General features: G+C 42.5%; 1 pseudogene; it reads left to right on the forward strand.

Moving 5' to 3' along the window:
- Positions 1-10,045: 10,045 nt before the first annotated feature.
- On the forward strand, positions 10,046-10,420 carry LOC149467818 (protein GVQW3 pseudogene; annotated as a pseudogene).
- Positions 10,421-14,513: the final 4,093 nt, after the last annotated feature.

A 14,513-nucleotide genomic window follows, 5' to 3' on the forward strand; every position in this document is an offset into this window, starting at 1 on the left:
AAGTACAGTATAAGGGGGGAGGTCTACCTAAACATTGTTTACCTTAATGCGAGAATGTGTTAAGATAAAAAAAGTTTAGGCTTTAGAACCACTTTAACCCCTCGACACCAAGCGCACGCAAATATGCGGCCTCTCGGCATCTGGGCCTTGATGCCGAAAGGCTGCATATTTGCGTGAAATTAAAACATACATATGTGCTGAGAGCGTGCACCGTGCGTGCTCCCAGCACATACTGTATGTCCGCTACTCCTGGATAGGTCCCGATCTCCCCTTTCGATTGGGACCTTTTCCGATCATGTGACCGCCATGACGGCAAATCACAGCGGTCACATGACCCTAAAACCCCGCCCTGACTCCCGGCTTCTGAAACTCTTAAAGGGCTGGGAGGAGCCAGCGCCAACAGGTTAAGTTTCAGAAAATATGATTTATTTTCTGCCAATTCTTTTTTACAGCATTGAACAAGGTGAACAAAGTAAATCAAAAATTTTGTCTCTATCTATTAGGAAATATCTAGCATATTGCAAGTGCAAATCTAGGTAACCAAGGAAGGCCTGTCACTACAGCTTATGTTAGGGGTGGTCTCCTTTTACAATTGCCAATATCAATTTCCCTTACGCGTGGTATAACTTTAAGAAGCTGAGCTGTGTAGATAGTGCTGCTAGCATTAGCCAGAGGATTCTTTCCCTTTGAAGAAGGGCTGCCTTGAAAATCTCAGATCACTTGCCTCTAGAACCTTCAGGTCTTACTATAATTTTAACATATTAAGGTAATTACTCCAATATGCTTCTGAGGAATATCAGCACTGACAGGAGATGAATTGCTGGCCCTAGAGGCATTTATTTCAGTACTTCACTGACATGGCAGGGACTATTTTTCTTAATTTTATTTTTATCACACCCCACCCTCACTATCGTTATTATCACTGATTATTCTGTTAGGAGCTAGATTCTCATCTTTAAAAGCCACAGTGGTCAATTTTAAACTGAAAAGCACAAAATGGCTTTTTTTCTCTTCTTCTTTGCCCTTTACACACATATAGGGAATTTTCTAAAGTACATCTACCAAACAAAATTGGGAGCAAAAAAAATAACTCATGACTTTTGAGGGTTTTTTAGCTGGAAAGGGCATGTAAAGTGGCAGGTGTGCACTTGTATGAAAAACAGCAGCAGCATACAGTACACAAACTGGATCATATCAACAGATAGCAGCAAGTCAGAGCCAAACTTAGGCAAGCCACATACAATTGCTAATTATTGTGCAAAGCACCTCTGTAAACAAAATGAAAATGTATCAAAAGTTATTTTTTGTTGTTTTGGATAGAGTAGTCCTAGAGTGAGTCCTGAGTTTTCCTCCTTTCCAGCTCCAGGATTGCAGGCAGGCCCCATTATCAGTGTAGTACTACCCCCTAGGGATTGCTGATGAATTTGGGTCCCCTTATAGTCCTGCACAACCAGTGATTCACCATTTTCCACACAAGCTTGCATTCGGAAACAGACATTAGTCCTTGAGCGCTGGTTTTGTTATTTTATTGATGAGATTAGAACTTGAATAGGGTAAGGTGGTATAGGATGCCCAAGTGAACCAAAATCTGAGGACAACTTCCTGAACTATTCACAAGCTTCTCCTTCTCTGATGGAGTCTCTTTTGGAGTGCTAGCCAGCAACTCCTAGTTGTACCACTCCAGACCCTAGATGAACTCCTCCTCACCCAGCAATCTGGAGACTCTTCTTCCTGAGCAGGGGATTTGGCTCCTGTTCCTTTAATTGAGGTGAATAGTCCATAGTAGGGGGCTAATCTGGTTTCCCACCAGAGTGCTCCTTCCCCTATCTGCCCAGGGGGTTCAGGTGTACTCACTCAGATCCTCTCCTGTACCACTTGTGGGATGGCTGATGTTACCAGTCCTATCAGCTGGGTTGCGCCTTCCCTGCCATACAGGTGGTCCTCGCTCAGGGGACCAGTGAGTCCTGAGTTTTCCTCCTTTCCAGCTCCAGGATTGCAGGCAGGCCCCATCTCACCAGGCCTCCTGGCAGCCTTCCTCCTCCAGCTTCACATCTTCCACCAATTCTCTACACTTTTAAGGGAGTCTCAGCTCCTTGCCAAGCCTTCTGTTGGGGATTGGCTGAGGACTGAGGTCCCTCAACAGTTCAGCCAGCCACTCCTCAGACCCACCCACTGCCTCCAAGGCCCTCCTTCGAAAGCCACAGAGCAAGGGGAAATTCCAGAGGGGCTGGTCTGCAGAGTCTCTTAGCTCTGACCACAATTTGACCCCTCTGGCTATCACACCTGAGCTGCTAACCAGCTCCTGACTAACTATTGGGGTTTAGCTCCCCCTAGCTGAACTAAGAGGGTGCTTCATCAGTTTCTGGGGTTTTTTTGCTCTCTTTGTCCTCTTCAGGAGATTCACATCCTATTTGTCTTGGTGATCACTGTCAGGGTTGCCAATAGGGGGGTACAGGGAACTCTGTCATACTAGGTCCAGGCCCAACTGGGTCAGCAAGTGGGCCCAGCAGCGGCTGCCTGTGGTCAGCTCACAGACAACCATCTACCTAAACCTGGTCCATCCCTCTCTATTCTATTCTATTATCTCTGACTACAGCTTCCAGAATCCCCCCCAGGGAGTGGGTGTGGCCAGGTGGATCTAGCTAGAGGATTAGCTGTGAGCCATGCAGAGAGCACCTCAGGTGCAAGTGGTGCTTCAGGTGAAGCTACATGCCAATCCCCAGAGACAGGAAGAGCCCAAATATGAGCAGGAGGGGGTGCTGTGTTTTAGGGGGAAAAGGTGCAGAATGTGAGGTGTATTAGAGAACACAATGGTGCAGAGCAATATGTAATAAAGGATGCAGAATGTTGGGTAACTGGGAATGCAGAGAGTTCAGAGTGAAGCTCAACAGGGATGCAGGTGGTGCAGAATGCCAGGATTCAGGGGGTGCAGAGTTTGGAGTCACGAGGAATTTAGGGGGCACAGAGTGTGGAATAATAGGGGTGCAGGGGATACTAAATGTGAGGGTAAAGGGGGAAGCAGGGGGTGCATAGGCTTCTGAATCTGGGGTAATGAGGGATGAAGTGGGTGCAGAGGGTGCAGAGCGTGGAGTATTAGAGTATGCAGGAGGTGCATAGTGTGGAGTAACAAGGATGCAAGGAGTGCAGCATGTGGGGTAGTGGAGGGGTGAGAGTACAATGTGAGGTGTTCAGATAGAGTAGTGGGAGATGCATGTGGTGAGGAGTGCTGATAGTTGGGGATGCAGGTCATGCAGAGTGCTAGGTAATGGAACATGCAGAGGGTGCACAGTAATGGGGAATGCATGTTGGTGCAGAATGTGAAATAATGGGAGGGGGTGAAGGAGGTGTAGAGTGAGGTGTAAGGAGGGATGCAGGGGAGTGCAGACTGTGGGGTGAAGGGGATATAGAGTGTGGGGCAGTGGGCTGGGCATCCAAAAGAGGGGTACTGGTGGGGGGTGGCTGTCAGGTAGGCTGCACAGGGCAACATGATTTCTAATGGCAGCCCTGGATGGAAGATCCACATTTTTTTGGTTGTCACCAGAACAGGTGATGAAGGGAAATCTCTCAATAGGGTGGCCTGTTGACTTCCCCTCAATTTGTAGAAATTTACTATCACAAAATGTTGTGTCTCTTGAGCAAGAAGTAAAGAAAAATGCTTCCAACGGAAACACAAATAAAAAAAAAACCATTTTGGACCCATTGCCATTTTTTTTTATCAATAAGTGTCGATAATGCACAGTAGTTTTGTTTTGGTTATAGATATACTTTATGTAACATTCTTTTGCTGAGATTGCTTTTTAGGCTCTATCCGAAGAATATATTGACGTTGTTTAATAATCAATTATATTACAGGGAAGCTGTAAAAGAGAAAACTATATCACCAAGTCCTACTTCAGGCTTACATTTGTGCAACCAAACAAGCTTTCAAGGCAGAGACATATTTTTGTTATACCTGTCACTACAAAAGCAAGAATGTTATCACCCACTCAGATGGCAGGCTTCTCCTGCCTCAGAAAAACCCTTCCTTATAACACCATACACAAAAACTTCAAATATCACCTTGAAAAATTAAAAAAACGTCTCTTTCACAAATGCAGACAATTCCTACTTTCTCTCTTCTAGTAGATGGGACCATAGTCATCTTAAACTCTATTATTTGCTACAAGTAGTGTAGCTATAGAAACTCACAGAAAACTCAGATTAAACTGAATTAATAAAAACCAGCAACTCTTTTCTGCTCTATAACGTTACAACAGTATCAGATGGTCAGCTTTAATTATTGATGAATCATTTAGGCTAGATGAGCCAAATTAAATACATCAAGAAGAAATATTCAGCTTGTAGTTAATTATATTTTATTACTTAGGATGGATTAGAGGACTGACCACATTACTGTCCAGATTGGCTAAAATCTTTAAAAAGGTATATAATTATTCTATCACTAAATTAAACACGTTTCTGAAATGTTTAATTTATTTTTCTAACCCTTTCTCTTCCAGAAAATACATACAGTGCTCAGCATAAATATACACCAACAGATTTGTCAGAAAACCTTTACTTTCCTTTTAGAATCAACATTTTCTATGGGACACTATACTACAAAATATTCCTCCAATTGTGAGCCATTGATTGCAAATAAGATTTTTTAATTTGCACACACAAAAAGTATTTTTCCTAACAAATTTATTTATGGCCATGTTGCAAAAACGAATACAATCCAATTAAAGTCTTAGGAGCGAAGCTAAATTTTGCACAACAAAATCCTAATTACCAAGAATTCAACTACAGGTGAGTCTAATTATTCATTAAACAGGTGTCCAGCAGACAGTTGATTATAAAAGGGCTTTACTTAACAAAGAAAACCCCTTCCCATTTCATGCTGTCAGCAATGGAACCAGATGGAAGAGAAATGTCACAAGGCCTGAGAAAGAAAATAATTTCTTTACACAAGAAAGGTGAAGGCTAAAGAAGAACAGCAAAGCTTTACTTATCAGTCAGAATACTGTAGAAAAAGTGACACAAAAATTTTACAAAGATGGAACTGCAACCATCTCACAGAGACCTCCAGATTGTCCATGGAAGTTAACACCTCGACAGGAGCGTATTCTGATGAGAAAGGTTGAAGAAAATTACATACAAGTTTACTGCAGTTAGCTATGGAAGTAGAAAGCCAAACTGGGGTGATTGTTTCACAATATGGCGTACACTGCAGAGGAATGGCATGCATGGGTGTGTCATCCATGAAGAAAGTCTCTTCTAAAGTCCGTGCACAAAAAACCTGCCTAGAATTTTCTAGGACCCATGCTGAAAAAGAAGACTACTGGGACTGTACTCTGGAGTGATGAAACCAAGATAAATGTTTTTGGAATTGATGGCTTCACAACTGTATGGTGTCACAAAACTGAGGAGCAGGTGCGGACTGACAACTCATGGGGCCCCCGGGCAATAGGGGATCATGGGGCCTATGTGTCCTTGCCCAAACTCAAAAAAGCCTATGAAAAAGGTACCAGGGGCATATCATGGGACCCCCTACTGACCCCAGGCCCTCGGGGAGTGCCCGAGTTTCCAAATGGTCAGTCCACCCCTGCTGAGGAGTACAAAGAAATATGCATGGTGCCTACAGTAAAACATGGTGATGGCAGTGTCCTTCTGTGGGGCTGCATGAGTGCTGCTGGTGCATTTCATTGATGGTGTCATGAATTCAAAGATGTACTCTATGTTTAAAGAGAAGATGCTACCACCACTCCGTGCCTTTGGTTGTTGTGCACTTTTCTAACATTACAATGATCCAAAGCACACATCTAAGGCCACTGTTGCATTTCTGAAGAAGAACAGGTTGAAAGTGATTCAGCCAAGTATGTCTCCTGACCTGAACCCAATCGAACACCTATGGGGAATTCTGAAGTTGAGCGTCACTCTCCATCCAGCAGTCAGGCTCTAAAAGAGGTCATTCTTAAAGAATGGAAAAACATAGATGTTGCAATATGTCGCCAACTTGTGCATTCCATGCCTAGAAGACTTGGTGCTGTCCTTACAAATCATAGCAGTCATACAAAATACTAGATGTAGTTGTTTTTGTTGTGGGGTGTATTCATTTTTGCATCAACTAATTTGAGTAAAACTGAAGATTTTATAGCCTAAGTTATATTATTAACCTTACTTTCCTGTAATGATCTAAACAAATGTTCTATAAAACTCACTTTTGTCAAAATTTTGGAAATTGTTCTTGTGTTCATTAAGATATTGGTTAAAATCTTACTTTTCAAAAGGGGTGTACTCATTTATGCTGAGCACTGTATATACATATATATACACATATATATATATATATATATATTATACTTTTTTGTGCTAAAATGCATATTTTATGCCTGAATATGCTTTTATAAGCTTTATTATATGTATGTTTGTGTATGTAGACAGGTGGCTTAAGAACATTTTGGGGGGGGGGGTTTGTTTTTTTTACTATTTATCAGTTACTTTAATTTTAACTTTTTATTTTCACTTAACTTTGTTGCTATCACATAGAGGACCAATAGCTCACTATGTAATAGCATCTTTACAGTGACAGGTACTCTTTAATAGGGTTTGTTAGATCCCTGTTGTTTCCCCTGCACTCAACTATGAATAATAGAGTGCAGACTATGCTCCATTAACTTCTTCTCCAGCCACAGCAGCCAGAGAATAACAGCTCTGAACCTGGGAGTGGCATAATACATGTGACTTCTGGAGGCCTAGAAAACTGAAGCCATAGGATAATGCAGTTGAGCACTAATTGACTGTGGAATAATGTGTACTGGAGGAGGGGGTAGGGATGTCTACTGGTGGGGGCTGAAGGAGAGAGAGAAATGTGTATGGGGGGGGAATTGTATGTAGGAGGGAGAGATGTGTACTGAGAGACTGGAGGGAGGAGAGATGTGCACTGGGTGGGGGTACAGATGTGTACTAGGGAGTTTGAGGGGGTAGAAATGTGTACTGGGGGGATGGAAGGGGGAGAGCTGTATACTTGGTGGGGGGCAGGGGTTCGGAGGAAGCAGAGAAGTGTACTATGGGATATGTGCAGTGGGGGAGGGGGAGAGATATATATCCTGGAGGAAGGTGGGAGATGTGTATTGGAGGGGGGAGAGATGTATACTGGGCAAGGAAGTGATTTGTACCTAAGGAAAGGGACATTTGATCCCTGCATTCTATGTAATGCATACTGGCCTGTGCACTCTGTGCTTTATGCACTCCTGATCCCTTCACTGTGTGCATTACTAACTCTTGACCCCTGCACTCTGTGCATTATGTACTTTTGGCCCCTGCACTCTGTGCGTTATGCACTCCTGATCTTTACACTCTGTGCTTTATGTACTCCTGACCCCCTTCACTGTGCATTACTCACTTTTGGCTCCTGCACTCTGTGCATTATGTACTCCTGGACGCTGTACTCAGCACATTCTGCCCTCCTGACCCCTGCACTCTCTGCATTATATAATCCTGGCCTCTGCAATCTGAGCATTTTGGACTCCTGAACCCTGCAATCTGTGCTTTATGTACTCCTGAACCCTGCACTCTGGGCGCTATGTGCTCTTGACCCCAAATGCTGCGTGTCACACACTCCTGACCCCTGCACTTTATGCGTTGGCTCACTCCTCAACTCAGTGCATTATATACTCCTGTCCCCGACACTCTGCATTATGTGCTTTAGAATCTTGAACACTTTGCACTATGTACACCTGACCACTGCTTTTGTGCATTAAGTACAACTGAGTTTAATTTTTTAAAATTGGTTGTGCCTATGTTTATTTGAGAGACTCTTGTTTCTGGAACAGTAATTAAAAACATATGTTGTGGGTACAAGGACTGTGGCACCTCTGTGCTTTGTATACACCACATAAGCTCAGTTTTAAGTTAACCATGAATTTTTAAGCCCTACCACTGTTAGAATAAGGGTCTGATATAATTTTTTTTGTGTGTATGGGGGGGGGGGGGGACTGCAACATGCCATTTCTTGTTGTTTGAGGAGATGACACCCATCATGAACTGGGCACAGTTACACCTACAAAACATCACAGTGGAAAACCAGCAAGTGGATTACTTGTCCAGAACAACTAAAGACAGAGTGGGCCTCCCTCCTAGATTGTAAGCTTCAAGGAGCAAGGCCCTCCTATCCCTCTTGTATTGAACTGTATTGTTGCTGTATTGTCTCCCGTTATATTGTAAAGCGCTGAGCAAACTGTTGGCGCTATATAAATCCTGTATAATAATAATAATGATAATAATAATAGACCTCTTTACTTCTATTTGAAACAGCAATTGTAAAACTTCATGTCAAGATTGCTGCATGTCTAGAAGGTAGCTGTGAGTGCGCTGACCTCTGCATGGCCTTTTTTCATGATCTACGTCTTTCCTTAGATTCCACTTATAGACAAGTACATTAGAGACTGTGACAGGAACTAGTGGTCTCCCTAGTGAAATTGCCTTTCAAAACAAGGCTTTTTGAGAAGGAACAAGTGGAGCAAGGCTAACCAGTAGGAAAGTAGGAACTATGCTTAAAACCTAGGTACAAATATAATTTATAGTACTATTTGGAATTGTTTTGTTCAATTCACTTAGTCTGGCCTGGAAGAGAGGCTTAGTTTAAGCTCCGTCAAAGTACAGGTGTTCACTTTTTCAGAATTTACCAAGATACCATGGGCTGCCAAATCCCTAGTCACCCAGTTCCTGAGAGCATCACTCTATATCAGATCTCCAAGAACATTCCCTATTTGGGATTTACTGCTGGTACTGGACTATCTAATGATGTTTTCCTTTACACCCCTATAGCCATGTAATCTGGCTTCTATCCCTGAAAAGCATTTTTATAGTGTCAATGGTTTACTTCTCCAGGGTAGCAGAATTACAAGCCCCTGGTTACAATAAACCCTACTGGATGTTTCACCCAGATGGGGTGGCTTTAATGCCAATGCTACACTTTGTTCCAAAGATGACCTTGCCATTTTATGTGAACCATGAAATTGTCCTCCCAACACTCCAGTGGTCATGGGGGTAGGTCCACACCTTAGGACATTACTAGAATTCTCAAGGCCTACCGGGAGACCACAGTGCCATTTAGACATCTCTAGCATCTGTCCATTATTCCACAAGAAAGGAAAAAGGGAAATGAGGTATCTTCCAGAATTCTGGAGCAGGGAGCTAAGTCCCTGGTGATGCTAGAGTAGGTGACTGCATGCTACATGAGGAGTTTTTTGACTTTCTGGGCAGCCTCTTGATGGACATCAGAAAAGACCATTTGTAGAGTGGCCTCATTTTCCTCCCTGAACACGATAATATTTGATTAAGCGCTAGTTTTCAGCGTGAAACACGTTAACCTTTTTGTCCCTGACGCTGTCTGTGATATGGATTTTATCAATAACGAATAAAGATTGAAGAGTGCCGCAGATTCCGGATATTCCTTACCTTATGATAATATTTGATTAACATATGTATGGTGTATACAGTACACTAATTTGTTGATATTATTGATTTGATTTTGGAAGAGCACCTATTTTATCAATTTTAGTTTTCTGTCTTGTATTCAGGTTGTTTGTGTGCAGCATCCACATCTATAATTTTCCCACTAAGCACAAAAAGAATTTTAATTTGCGTAAAATTACTTAGGCATCCCTCCCTTTGTTTGACTAATTATTTCTCATTAGTGTGATACCAGGGAGATGTTAGGAAAACAGAAACTTCATGTACAGTGCATGCTACAATGCACCACAGTGCTGTGTGGTGAATTTTGTTACATTTGTGGCATGTACTATTTTCTGGACATTTTGGTGCATTTGCAGCCCATTGATGTCATTAGGCTGCCCTAACTCAATGCCACTTGGATGGGGTGCCAGGTATACGTTAGAACACTGTTCAGTTGCATTGCAGCCCTGTCAGAGTTGAGACATTCTTTTTTATGATACCCTGTTTAAGTGCCTCATATTAACAAAAATGCAAGCAAGTTTGAAACAGCGGTACGTGATAAAAAAATTTTGTGAAATTGGGTAAAAGTGCATCAGAAATTTTGAAAATGGTGAGGAAAGCTTATGTAGAAGCTGCGCTATCATCTGCACAAGTGTACCAATGGCACAAGGTCTTCAAGGAAGGACGAGAAGGTGTTGAAGACGAACAACAATCAAAACGGCCCTCTTCATTAAAAACAAAACAGAATGTGGTTGCAGTGAGGTCTGTTCTCAACTGTGGCCGACGGCTCACTATCAGAATGATTGCAGAGGAAACAAGAATTACCAAGTCAATTGTTCATGAAATCATGACTCAGGATTTGAACATGAGAAAAATGTGTGCAAAACTTGTTCCAAAGAACTTGTCATATGGTCAGAAGGAACACCATCAACTCGTTTATCAAGACCTGTTGGCACATTTGAAAAGAGAGCCTGATTTTTAGAGTCAAGTGATCACGGGAGATGAATCCTGGGTGTTTGAGTACAATCCCAAGACGAATAAACAAAGTTCAGAATGGCACACACCAATGTCATCTCACCCCAAAAAAGCTCGAATGAGCAAATCAAAGGTCAAATCAACGTTCATTTTTTTTTTATTCATGTGGAATTGTCCATAAGAAATTTGTACCTACTGGGCAAACTGTGAATCAAAGATTTTACCTGGAAGTTCTTGGTCACTTGAGACAAAGAGTTTTTCATGTGCATCCTAAGATCAGCCCAGCTTCATCACGACAACACACAGAGTCACAGTGTTTTGGCTGTTAGTGAGTTTTTGGCTGAAAAACCCATCACGGTGCTTCCCCATTCACCCTACAGCCCCAACTTGGCTCTTTGCAACTTTTTCATATTCCGAAAGAGATAGAAGGGTTTGAAAGGACATCATTTTGGTAGTGTGGATAACGTCCAAAGAGCCACTACACAGGCTCTGGACGCCATCTTTTTTGAGAACCTCCAGGGATGCTATGAAGAATGGAAAAATTGCTGGGAGCATTGTGTACACTCTCAAGGTGCATACTTTGAAGGAGACAATGATCAATTGTAAAATTTTTCGATAAAATACTTTTTAAAATACCATTCTCATTACTTTTTGGACACGCCTCATAGAATCACTATTGTGCAATGTAAAAGGAAAGCTATAGGGCTTCTGTCCACAGAACCAAATTAAGCCCAACTCTAGCCACTGCTTACACATTTAACGTGAAAGGATATTTTGCAGTGAGAAGAAGTATGTATGATAGGAATAAAGTAGTTTCAACCTCCAAATCCTGTGATATTTCATAGAAACCTCAGTAAAAAAGTATGAGAGGGGGAAAAAGGTTATATCTGAATGCTTCTGGGGCCTTTTAATACCCAGAGGATTAGCAAACAGCAATTTCACTGCATGCAAAAGGTGAAGACAGCTTTGAATCCCCAAGCACCCAACAGAAGAAAAATTTTGCTAAAGTCTAGGAAACGTTGCAATATTTGCAAGTCAAGTCATGAACACTTGCCTAAGGACGAGTATAGAGTACTGTTTTACACTGCCAAGCCTTTGCTATTAAGTGAAAGACCTTATGTAGCGCTACCCACGTAAGGGCCACTGTATTTTACTTGTCCTCTTGTGCTGCCCTGACCCTGAGAACTTTCCAGCCCTTCTGACACTCTAGGTTCTGACATGTTGCATACCCCTGCAAAAGAACCACAGACACAATGCAAACTGAACACAACAGATTTCTGTATTGATTAAAGCAGACAATGTATTTGAAGATGTAAGTCAGCCAAACCCTGGGGTAGCATCCAAGGCTGGCTAGGTGGAACACCAGGTAATTAGAAACTTTAAGACAAAGCAAACAATAATGAACAATAGCACTTAAAGTTTTACTAAACCCACAACAGTAAAATCAATCTGTATATGCAGTAAAGCATGCTTGTTATACTCACTGTGGAACCTAAAGGGTTAATCTTCTGCATTGTGTAAAAACGCTGTTTGATGCTGACTTCTCTGATCCTCTTCTTCATCCAGTGTCCCCCTCTTATCTCCTGATAAAACATATCTTATGGAGACACTCTGCGCATGCTCAGTTTGGTGTGTATTGCTAGAGAGGTGGAGTTTTTTTTTTTTGGGAGAGTGCATGTGATCAGCACAGGGTGAATAAGCACTGTCTAGACAGAGGTCAGGGGTTCTGCATCCTCCTAGAGCAAAATGAAAACTCCTACAAGCTTTAACCAGTGCTGTGCTAGACACTGATAGAAGTCACAAGACTGCTCTAACTGCTGATGAGAAAAGGTATTTAGCAGTTTATATTTACTTAAATAATTGCATTTCCATATTCTGTGTACTGTGGGAAACCAGATATAGTGAATGCAGGGTCCAGGGTTTAGTAACACTTTAAATATGCAGGGAAATAATAGATGCTAAATATCTGAATGTACCTGGGGAACTCGCTGGTGGAAAGGAGAGGGGGTGGGGTTATGACTAAAGAGGGGCTTGACAGTAGGAAATCCTAAACCTATGGTAAAATATAATTAAGCTCTATTTGAGCCAACTCACACCCTGCAGATAAAAGGAAAGTATAGTCTAAGGATAGGTCTTTGCCAGCACGTTGGAGCTCAGTAAAGTTGAAAGAAATATCCTCAGTGGGGAAAAGAAATTTTAGCAATGAACAAGTATGGGTGCATTAAAGAGGCAGATCCCTTTATGATCCAGATTATGATATCCATGTGCTGAGTGTTACTGAAGAGAGAAGGATTTGGTTTAGTCCGCTCACCAGATCCTGGAAGTAATTGACACACAGCGGAAGTGATGTAGGGTCTGCATTCCAGCCAGCGAAATGATGGATGCAATAGCTCCATCGGATGTTAACTCGTCGGTACAAGTTGGCGTCCACAGCACGGTGACAGGGAGTTCTCTACAGCTGCACAATGGTGTAGGCTCAACCTTGCAGATACAGAAACGGCTCAAGGGCACCAGGTAGGCCGTGGTCCCAGCAGCAGGATTGCAGCTCTGATGCACGCTGATGGATCCCCAGAGAGAGAGAGTGAGCCTGCCGACCACAGCTCTTTAAATATCCTTGACCACAATTCCCTTGCTCAATTAGCAGCTTGTTGGAAGATGTAGTCTGAGGATAGTTCAGGAGTCCAGATATGTCTGAAGTCAAGACTACAAGTCCCACCATCCTTTGCTTCTGGGTAATGCAGAAGTCCAGTGCATTCATATTATCGTAGCTGGCACCTGGCTACACTTATAATGCAGACAAAGACCTCTTTGTGGATGTACTACATTTTTACATACACTGACCTTCAATATAAGGGAACATTTTTCCACTGACCACCAACATGACGGTTGCTACACTGACTGCCAATAAAGGGAGCATTTCTCTACTGATCACTAGTTTAAAATGGTTCCAAAGCTCTAAGTTTTTTTACCTTAATGCATTCTATGCATTAATACCATCCCCAGACCATCACTGACCCACCACCACAACGGTCATGCTGAACGATGTTCCAGGCAGCATAACGTTCTCCACGGCTTCTCCAAATCCTTTTACGTCTGTCACATGTGCTCAGGGTGAACCTGCTCTCATCTGTGAAAAGCACAGGGTGCCAGTGGCGGACCTGCCAATTCTGGTGTTCAATGGCAAATGCCAATCAAGCTCTATGGTGCCAGGCAGTGAGCACAGGGCCCACTAGAGGCTGTAAGGCCCTCAGGCCACCCTCATGAAGTCTGTTTCTCATTGTTTGGTCAGAGACATTCACACCAGTGGCCTGCTGGAGGTCATTTTGTAGGGCTCTGGCAGTGCTCATCCTGTTCCTCCTCACACAAAGGAGCAGATACTGGACCTTCTACGGCCCTGTCCAGCTCTCCTAGAGTAACTGCCTGTCTCCTGGAATTTCCTCCATGCTCTTGAGACTGTGCTGGGAGACACAGCAAACCTTCTGGCAATGACATGTATTTATGTGCCATCCTGGAAGAGTTGGACTGCCTGTGCAACCTCTGTAGGGTGCAAGTATCACCTCATGCTACCAGTAGTGACAATGACCCTAGCCAAATGCAAAACTATTGAAAAACAATCAGAAAAGATGAGTAGGGAAAAAAATGTCAGTGGCCTCCACCTGTAAAACCATTTCTGTTTTGGGAGTTGTTTCATTGTTGCCCATCTAGTGCACCTGTTGCTAATTTCATTAACACCAAAGCAGCTGAAACTGATTAACAACCCACTCTGCTACTTAACTGACCAGATCAATATGCCAGGAGTTTATTTGACTTGATGCTATACTCTGATTAAAAAGTGTTCCTTTACTTTTTTTGAGCAGTGTATATATAGTCACCAGAACAAGTGCAGTAAGTGCAGTAAAAAAAGAACACAATAAAGCATGATCCAATTCTTTCAAGTAGGGGAAAAAATCCTTCCTAATCCCCTATGAGGCAATCAGATAGTCCCTGGATCAATTACCCCTTGTATTAATAAATTTAAATATTAGTATCCAGTTCTATTTTGTGTATTTTGGAATTTAAAACATTCTACTGAGCTGGCCAGAACTAGTTCTTGAGAAAAT

Source organism: Staurois parvus, unplaced genomic scaffold, assembly GCF_062004578.1.
Source record: "Staurois parvus isolate SC_StPar_1 unplaced genomic scaffold, SC_StPar_1.0 ptg000099l, whole genome shotgun sequence".
Lineage (NCBI taxonomy): Eukaryota > Metazoa > Chordata > Amphibia > Anura > Ranidae > Staurois > Staurois parvus.